The sequence below is a fragment of the Chiloscyllium plagiosum genome, chromosome 5 (assembly GCF_004010195.1).
Source record: "Chiloscyllium plagiosum isolate BGI_BamShark_2017 chromosome 5, ASM401019v2, whole genome shotgun sequence".
Taxonomy (NCBI): domain Eukaryota; kingdom Metazoa; phylum Chordata; class Chondrichthyes; order Orectolobiformes; family Hemiscylliidae; genus Chiloscyllium; species Chiloscyllium plagiosum.
In genome coordinates, this window is record NC_057714.1 from 2744857 (window position 1) to 2755285 (window position 10429).

Genomic DNA, 10429 nt, shown 5'->3' on the forward strand with positions numbered 1-10429 from the left:
AGGTACATCCACATACTGAATCAGAAAATTGTCTTGTACACACTTAACAAATTCCTCTCCTTCTAAACCCTTAACACTATGGCAGTCCCAGTCTATGTTTGGAAAGTTAAAATCCCCTACCATTACCACCCTATTATTCTTACAGATAGCTGAGATCTCCTTACAAGTTTGTTTCTCAATTTCCATCTGACTATTGGGGGGTCTATCATACAATTCCAATCAGGTGGCCATCCCTTTCTTATTTCTCAGTTCTACCCAAATTACTTCCCTGGATGTATTTCCAGGAATATCCTCCCTCAGCACAACTATAATGCTATCCCTTATCAAAAATGCCACTCCCCCTCCTCTCTTGCCTCCTTTTCTATACTTCCTGTAGCATTTGTAGCCTGGAACATTCAGCTGCCAGTCCTGCCCATCCCTGAGCCATGTTTCTGTACTTGCTATGATATCCCAGTCCCATGTTCCTAACCATGCCCTGAGTTGATCTGCCTTCCCTGTTAGGCCCCTTGCATTGAAATAAATACAATTTAATTTATTCGTCCAACCTTGTCCATGCCTGCCCTGACTGTTTGACTCGCTTCTGTTCTCAACTGTACCTGTCTCAGATTGATCTCTTTCCTCACTATCTCCCTGGGTCCCACCACCTTGCTAGTTTAAATCCTCCTGAGCAGCTCTAGAAAATCTCCCTGCCAGTATATTAATCCTCTTCCAATTTAGGTGCAATCCGTCCTTCTTGTGCAGGTCACTTCTACCCCAAAAGAGATTCCTATGATCCAAAAATGTGAATCTTTCTCCCATACTCCAGCTTCTCAGCCAGGCATTCATCTGCTCTATCCTCCTATTCCTACCCTCACTAGCTTGTAGCACTGGGAGTAATCAAGATATTACTACTCTCGAGGACCTCCTTTTTAATTTTCTGCCTAACTTTCTGTATTCTCTCTCCAGAATCTCAACCTTTTCCCTTCCTATGTCGTTGGTTACAATGTGGACAATGACCTCCTGCTGGCTCTTCTCCCCCTTGAGAACATTCTGCACCGTCTCTGAGATATCCTTGATCCTGGCACCAGGGAAGCAACACACCATTCTGCTTTTTCACTGCTGGCCACAGAAACGTCTGTCTGTACCTCGGACTAGAGAATCCCCTAACACAATTGATCTCTTGGAACCTGACATTGCATTAGCGCCAGTCTCAATACCAGAAACTTGGCTGTTTGTGCTACTTTCCCCTGAGAATTCATCAACCCCTAACATTTTCCAAAACAACATACCTGTTTGAAATGGGTATATCCACAAAAGGCTCCTGCACCAGCTGCCTACCTCTCTTACCTTTCCTGGAGTTAACCAATCTATGTGACTGTATCTGTGACTTTCCCCCCCTTCCTATAACTGCCATCCATTACATACTGTTGCTGTTGCGAATTCCTCATTGTTTCTAACTGTGTCTCCAACCCACCCATTCAATCTGATAAGATTCGCAACCAACAGCATTTATGGCAAATATAATCCGCAGTAACCCTTAAATGCTCTTTAAACTCCCGCATCTGACAAGAATATCACTCTACTAAAGGCCATTTTTGTTCCTTCACAATCTACAATCTACAGACCCAGAAAATAACACCGTCTTATTCCTCTACAAACACTGCCCCAGGTTAAATTATATTTTAAGTTTAATCAAGAGACATATCTTCAAAAACATATAAGAACCTACTCTACTCACTACTGCAGACTTTCTGTTGAACACACTTAAAACAACAATTAACTTATCTGATTCAAACACTGCCCCAGGTTAAATTAATAGTTATGGCTTATATTTTAAGTTTAATCAAGAGACATATCTTCAAAAACATATAAGAACCCACTCTACTCACTACTGCAGACTTTCTGTTGAACACACTTAAAACAACAATTAACTTATCTGATTCTGTGCTGTGAACTTCGCCCAACAGTTCCACCAAGATCAGTTGTGAATTTCACTGTATGTTAATTTTCCCAGATGCACTCCAATGTCCAGCAATACATGAATTCAAAAACACCAAAGGCAGTGGTCAGTTTCTCTCTCTCTCTCTCTCTCCTGCACTGACCTCACTATGTGCTTCCTTTGTCTGTTCTTCTCCCTTTTAAAACTGCTGTTGTTTTGACAGTTTTTTTCCAAAGTTCCAAAACAATGAAACAGCATATGAAACAGCATATGAAACAGTATTTGCAGCTCCTGGAATTTGAGGAAGTCACCTCCAGCACCTAAAATACCTCAAAAATGGAGCAGCTGTTACAGTCAGAAAGTTTTTCTGTCCTCCATCTTGGATTACCCAGAATCTTGTGGTCTATTGATAAGGGAAACCCCAAAAGGTTGTTTTGTTCTGCTTGCAGATCTACAACATGGTACATAGTCTCATGACAATGATACGACTGAGAGAGGATCAGGAGAAATGTCTTCATTCAAAGTGTTACGAACATGTGGAATCCTATACCCCAGAGGGTTGTGGATGCTCCAATGTTGAATATGGTTAACAACAACAAGTTACATTTATGTAGTGCCTTTAATGTAATTAAATGTGCCAAGACACTCCACAGGACCATTATAAAACAAATTACAGGGCATAAGGCACATCACATGATCAAGAGCTTTTTCAAAAAGCAAAGTCTTTAGAAGTGTTTTAAAGGAGAAGAGTGAGTTAAAGAGGTGGAGAAGTGAAGAGAGAGAATTTCAAATCATTACTATCAGGGCAATGAAGACTTGGCCAGCAATGGTGCAGTAATTATAATTGGAAATTAATGCAAAAGAGGCCAGAATTTGAAAATTGCTTAGAGGGCTGTGAGACTGGAGGAGATTACAGAAATAGGCAAGAGCAAGGATTTGCAAGCAAGAATGAGAATTTTAATGTTAAGGTGTTGCTTGATTGGGTGGTGATGTATGTCAGTGAACACAGTGATGGTAGGGAACAAGATCTATTTTTAAGTTTAGATATAAGAAGTTTTGGGTAACCTCAAGTTTACAGACATAGAATATGAGAGATCAGTCATAAGTATGTTGGAGTAATCAAGGTTAGAGGTAACAAAGGACCTTAAACAAAGGATCAAGAACAAGTGGGCTCATCTTTAAAATGAAAGAAGTTTACAGAAGATTTGAAGAATTTAAAATGCACTGTCTGGGAGGGTAGTTGGGGCAGGTAACCTTTCAAAGGTACCTTGGATAAACATTTGAGGTTTCAGAACATTCAAGGCTATTGGCCTAGTGTGGCCAAGTGAGACTCACATAGGTAGTTGGACTGAAGAGCCTTTTCTATACTGCATGATTCTCTGAGAGGCATAGATGAGGGTTTACGGCTAACAGGATAGAGTTTGCTCTCTTTGGGAATCAAGGAATATGGAGAGAGGATGGGACAATGGAGTTGATGACAGAGATCAGTCAAGATCATGTTGACTGGTGGAGCAGGCTTGATGGTAAACATTGTCTACTACTACCGCTATTTTTGTGCTTATGCTTTTATCTGATTATATTTGTCTAAGTGTGTGAAAATGAACATCTTTCAGTAATTGTTTGGTATACTGTGCTGTGATAAAACCTCATACGTCCCTACTCTCACCTTAAAGCAATAATCACAGTTCCTAGCATTGAGTTGCTGCAGGGCAACTGCTCAGTTTATGGCTCGGCTCCCCCTACATTTTATCTGAGGTGAATGAGACCAGAATACCCTGCAGACTTGCTTGATTTTATTGGTGATATTTATAAAATCAACAAATTAATTAATCTATTGCATCTTAACTAATAAAGTTAGTAAGTTTGCAGATGACACCAAAATTGGAGGTGTAGTGGACAGCGAAGAAGGTTGTCTCAGAGTACAACGGGATCTTGTACCTTGGGCCAATGGGCTGAGGAGTGGCAAACGGAGTTTAATTTAGATAAATGCACGGTGTTGCATTTTGGAAAAAACAAATCAGAGTAGGATATATACACTTAATGGTAAGGTCCTAGGGAGTGTTGCTGAACAAAGAGACCTTGGAGTGCAGGTTCATAGCTCCTTGAAAGTAGAGTCGCAGATAGATACAATAGTGAAGAAGGTGTTTGGTATGCTTTCCTTTATTGGTAAGAGCATTGAGAATAGGAATTGGGAGGTCATGTTGTGGCTGTACGGACATTGGTTGGGCCACTTTAGGAGTATTGCATGCAATTCTGGTCTCCTTCCCATTGCAAAGATGTTGTGAAACTTGAAAGGGTTCAGAAAAGACTTACAAGGATGTTGCCAGGGCTGGAGCATTTGAGCTGTAGGGGGAGGCTGAATAGGCTAGGGCCGTTTTCTCTGGAGCATCGGAGGCTATGGGGCAACCTTATAGAGGCTTATAAAATCATGAATGGCATGGATAGGGTAAATAGACAAGATCTTTTCCCTGGGATGGGGAAGTCCAGAACTAGACGACATAGGTTTAGGATGAGAGGGGAAAGATATAAAAGAGACCTAAGGGGCAACCTTTTCACAAAATAGGTGGTGCATGTATGGAATGAGCTGCTAGAACAAGTGGTGGAAGCTGGTGCAATTACAGCATTTAAAAGGCATCTGAATGGATAAGTTAATTGGGAGGGTTTAGAGTGATATGGGCCAAGTGCTGGCAAATAAGACTAGATTAGGTTGGGTATCTGGTTGGCATGGTCGAGTTGGACTGAAGGGTCTGTTCCTGTGCTGTACATCTCTATGACTCTATAATTTGACTTAATCTACTTCATCAATCTCACTCTTATCAGGAATGCAGCAGAGTGTACCTCTTAGGAAAGCTCTTCTTTCTTTTAAGTTTGCCACATTTGTCAGAACCATCTCCTTCTCTAGGAAAAGTGCATCGATCATTTCTTTGGCCTCATTGGTACATTGTCCTAAGACTGAATGGGGTATCTCAGACTGAATAGCTCTAAAATAATTTCTTATTGTTATGTCTTGAATGAGTAATTGTGCATTTTTTTCCACGATTTCATCACTCTGTCGGGTAGGAGTTGGAGAGGTATTGGACATTGTTGTCATATCCCCTCTAGCCAGCCTGTCGACATATTGTCACATGTTTATATATTCATTTCATTCTTTCGGAAAATATCTTATTATCCTTTTCACCTTTGTCTCAGCAAAATGTGTGGTGACCAGTTTTTCCTCCTGATTTTGTTTAAACCATCTTGGGTCACGATTGCATGATTGATGTTTGATTATCTAGTAAATGAGTTGGAGACAGGAGGGAACTAGACGAACTTTATTCCCTGTCCATACTACCCATCATCCCTCCATGAACCCCAACTTCTGGATTCACCAGGTGGGTAATGAATGGTCAGATGTTCTTCAGGAAGGCTAATCAGTGGGAGATGGAATTTAATCCCTGAAAATTGTGAGGTGATGCAGTTTTGAAGAATTAAACATGACGAGAGAGGACTCAATAAATGGCAGGACACTAGGAAGCCCAGAGGAACAGAGGGATCTTGGAGTGCTTGTCAACAGATCCCTGAAAGTGGTAGCACAGGTTAAGAGGATAGTAAAGAAGGAGTATCATATACTTGGCTTTATAAGTCATGGCATAGATTATAAGAGCAGGAGGGTATCCTGGAGCTGTACAGGATTTTGGTTAGGCCACTGCTGGAATACTGTGTGCATTTCTGTTCCCCACACTATAGGAAGAATGTGATTGCACTGGAAGGGATGCTGAGTAAATTCACCAGAATGTTGCTTGGTTTGGAGCAGTTTAGTCATAAAGAGAGGCTGGATAAGCTCAGGTTGGTTTCTTTAGAGCAGAGAAAGCTGAAGGGAGACTTGATAAAGATGTATAAGATGATAAATGACGTGGACAGGAAGCAGCTATTTTGCTTAGTTGAGGGGGCATTAACAACAGGCATTAATTTTAAGTTGAAAAGCCAAGAGGTTTAGAGGGGATTTGAGGAATAATGTTTTCACAAGGATGGTGATGGGAATCTGAAGTACACTTCTTGAAAGGGTAGTAAGGCAGAAAGCCTCACAACCTTTAAAAAGTACTTGGATGCACACTTGAAATGTCATAACATTCAAGGCCATAGGCCAAATGCTGTAAAGTGCAGATAGGTGATACATTTTTTTTGTCAGTGTAGACTCAATGGGCCGAAAGACCTCTTTTGTACTGTCTGACTGTATGACTCTAGGGCTCTAATCGGGCGGCACGGTGGCACAGTGGTTAGCACTGCTGCCTCACAGCACCAGAGACCTGGGTTCAATTCCCGCCTCAGGCAACTGTCTGTGTGGAGTTTGCACATTCTCCCCATGTCTGGGTGCTCCGGTTTCCTATAGTCCAAAAATGTGCAAGCTGGTGAATTGGCCATGCTAAATTGCCTGTAGAGTTAAGTGAAGGGGTAAATGTATGGGTCTGGGTGGGTTGATCTTTGGCCGAAGGGCCTGTTTCCACACTGTAAGTAATCTAAATCTAAATCTCTAGACTCTAAAGAAAGACAGATCAAGCAGTTAGACCTTGAACCATTAAATCTTTCCCTCATTCCTATGACTATTCCACCCAATTTCAGGCAGGATCACATCTTAGAATACAATCCTGGATGGAGGATAGACTCAGTTGATAATCTTCAGTATTTTATCTCTAATACTTAAAACAGCTAATTTCTTATTGTGATCCTCTAGGTAACTATGGCCCTTTGGCTAACAGGTGAAGCTCCAGAGCACAGTGGGAAATTGTGGACCTTTTCTTGGGGTTGAACTTGGGTGACCATCATCTTGCCAATGGGACAAGGGCCCTGATGTCACACACCACTGAAGGAGGTAGGAAAGCGTGTGCAAATTTCAATCCCACAGACACCACACACACACAGGCAAGAGTTTTAGGTAGGAGCCTGAGAAAAGGAGGTTCAGAAAATTGAGAAATCAAAAAACCAAAAGAGGGCCATTGAGCCCAGTTAAAAGCCTGAGTTCAGGTCTGGCGAGGAGAAATGGAATGAAAGGGAGAGAATGACGAAATATTAAACTTTGGATTCCACCACACTTTTGGGCCAACCATGGGTAGGTGACTGGGTGCAACAACAGGTGGACCCCAGACAGCAAGCCAAATGGAATAATTGTGGTTGTCTGGGCCATTATGCTGGAGAATGTTCCCTGTGCCCTGCATATGCTTGAAATGGCAGGGGTCAAGTCAAAAGAACACAGATATTTGCAGCTGAAAGACCCAATCAGGAAAACAGAAATGTGTCCTGTGCTTTCAGCTCCCAGACCCAGGTCTGTGGGCATAATGGTATCAAGCCTCTTCAATGTGGGTGTATGGCACCAAATGGGATGCTGTTGGATGACCTCTAGTGGAAGACAAGATAGGAGGCTGCCCCATTAAGTTTTTGTGGGATATAGGGAGGGTTCCCGCACTACCCTTAACACGTCCAAAAGAATAGATTCATCATGATTCACTAGACAGACTATTAATTTGAGTAGTCTTACTTGCCACTCATAAGAAGGATCAGAAACTGACTTGTTAGTATTTATATTGGGAGATTTGGTTTGCAACATTCGGATAATGTCTACCCAGAAGTGGAGCACAACTGTAGCTTTGGTTTAATAATGAAATATTACCTGTCATTTAACCCCATGAATTCTTATATTTGGCAGATGGGCAAAATGGGTGAGGTACCAATGAAGGTTTCAACTGAGATCCACATCAACTGAGAAATCCTAAGTTAAACCCACAGACATGTCCGATGATGTAAATGCACAAGAAATCATTGCCAAACACATATCAGCATTTGCAATGCATAAACATGATTGTAACCAAATAAGGGGTGAAGTGGATCTGACTCACGATGCTGACTCTTGACCACAAAAACAACAACATTTTCTCAAACAAGACAAAAGTGAAATTTGGAAGGTAATCAAAGCTTATTATAACAAGGAGTATAATACCTGGTGGAGTTGACAAAAAAATTAACCTATTTGGCTAATTAAAAAGCCCAGGAGTGGCATGGTGGCTCAATGGTTAGCACTGCTGCCTCACAGCACCAGAGTACCAGGTTCAATTCCAGCCTTGGGTGACTGTCTGTGCGGAGTTTGCACATTTCTCCCCGTGTCTGCGTGGGTTTCCTCCGGGTGCTCCGGTTTCCTCCCACAGTTCAAAGATGTGCAGGTCAGGTGAATTGGCCATGCTAAATTGCCCATGGTGTTAGGTGCATTAGTCAGGGATAAATGTAGGGGAATGGGTCTGGGTGGGTTACTCTTCTGAGGGTCAGTGTGGACTAGATTAGATTAGATAGATTAGATTAGATTAGATTAGATTACTTACAGTGTGGAAACAGGCCCTTCGGCCCAACAAGTCCACACCGACGCGCCGAAGCGAAACCCACCCATACCCCTACCTTTACCCCTTACCTAACACTACAGGCAATTTAGTATAGCCAATTCACCTGGCCCTGCACATCTTTGGACTATGGGAGGAAACCGGAGGACCCGGAGGAAACCCACGCAGACACGGGGAGAAAGTGCAAACTCCACACAGTCAGTCGCTTGAGGCGGGAATTGAACCCGGGTCTCTGGCGCTGTGAGGCAGCAGTGCTAACCACAGTGCCACCATGCCTCCCACATGGTTGGGCTGGTTGGGCCAAAGGGCCTGTTTCTGCACTGTAAGGAATTTAATCTAATGGCTCTTGGCAATTAACAATTGATTACTGGGAATTAAATAAAACCGCTCCACTAATTGTACCAGTGGTGGTAACTAGTCCAGAGACTATGATGAAAAAAGCCCCACAAGCAAAATGCTTTGCCAACTGAGATATTAGCATATTTTCTGATCAATTCCCATGAAACAAGAGTGCCAATATAAATTTGCTTTCTTATTCCAGGGGCAACTGTACACGTGGACTTGTTTACCTCAAAGGTTCCACAATACCCCTTCCATTTTCCACCAGTGACTAGCGAAAGGTCTCACAGCCTAAATGTCTGAGCCAATAAGTTAATGAACTGCTCCTTCGACTAACACTAGGAAAGAACATCTCCAATTCCTTTGTGAACTATTAGCTCACCTCACTTTCTTAGGATTAGAGGTTGATTCTAAAAAATCTTGAAGCCTCAAGTTATGCATTTAGGAACTATAGTAATCCACAGTAAGTGAGAAATTCAGAGGAAACATACTCAGTCAAAATTACAATGAGCTGCCCCAAGGGACGTGACTAATGGGATACTGATGGAACTATATTGATGATTTTTCCATCAAAGACTCTCTGCAATCTGATCTGAAAAAGAATGTCCTGTGACAGTGAACCGAGCAGCACATTCAGGTGTTTCAGAATTAAAACAAGCGCTGGCCAAAGCTCTGGCCCTGTAGGTGCCAGACCTAGAACTCCCCTTTGATCTGGACGTCACTGCAATAGACTCAACTATCTCAGCAGTCATTTTCCTGGAGCACTTGGTCCAGATGCCAATGCCACTTGGCTCTTAACCCATGTAGAGTGGGGATTTCCAGCATATGAGTGGCACCCCACAGCAGTCTTTTGGGCAGTACAGCATTTTACATTTATAATTAGCTTAAGTCCTCCAACAGTCCTGACAGAATGCACACCCATCTAAATAATATTGGACAGGCAGTTCAAGGATGGTACTGTTAGCCAAAGTAGCACAGCTTATTGGACTGTAATGTTATAAGGTTGAGATATTGCAGTTAAACAGAGTGCCCACTTTTCTCCATGATAATCTCAACTCTTGTGGCAAGCCACATGAATGTCAGATAGTGGTAGCGTATGATCACAAGCAATCATTCGTGCCAAAACAAAAAGATGGATGGAAACCTAGGCAAACGTCTGGCAAAGGGATGAAATTGTTGAAACCATAAAACACCTAAAATGTTTTGTTGCTGGACCTTCTGCAGTGGAGGACAGAAGTAGAAAAGCAGGGTGTGGTAGCTACACAAAGAACACTCAAGCAAAGTCGTGGCAGAAATAGCTTTAAAAATGCCAGTTGCAATGAGTGCTTAGGCTGCAGAGCTAGTAGTAGCAGTATATGTGGTTAACTATGCTGACAAAGATCCCCCCCACCAGTAGATATCTATTGAGACAGTATGTACGTATGCAGCAGTCTGACTAAGTTCCTGCCACCATAGGAAACAAGACGATTCTTGTCAGTGGACAGGGGGCCCCTGCCATCTGTGCCCCTCTTAGAACATACAATTGGATGAATTAACAAAACAAGGTGCCTGAGAGGGGGAACCATGTCAACCCCCAATAGGTGATACAGTAAATGCCATCACCTTCGATCAGACTTTGGGTCTGATCTCATACTAATCCAAGGCATTGAAACTTACTTAAAACATATCTCAGAGGGAATATACCCTGCATTTTGCAACGTGGAAGAATAATATACAACTCAAAGCTGGACTTGTCTTTAAGGATGGATGGTATATGATTGAACCCAAACCATAGCCAAATAATATATCAACACTATGATACCTTGGATCA

General features: G+C 42.2%; 1 long non-coding RNA gene across 1 annotated transcript in view; it reads left to right on the forward strand.

Annotated features, from left to right (window-relative positions):
- Nucleotides 1-7840, forward strand: part of LOC122549667 — a 94606-nt gene extending 86766 nt beyond the window's left edge. Inside the window, exons 4-5 of the long non-coding RNA XR_006311632.1 lie at nt 6630-6767; nt 7599-7840. This is a non-coding gene — a long non-coding RNA (uncharacterized LOC122549667). The remainder of the gene's footprint in view (nt 1-6629; nt 6768-7598) is intronic.
- The last annotated feature ends 2589 nt before the right edge of the window (nt 7841-10429 follow it).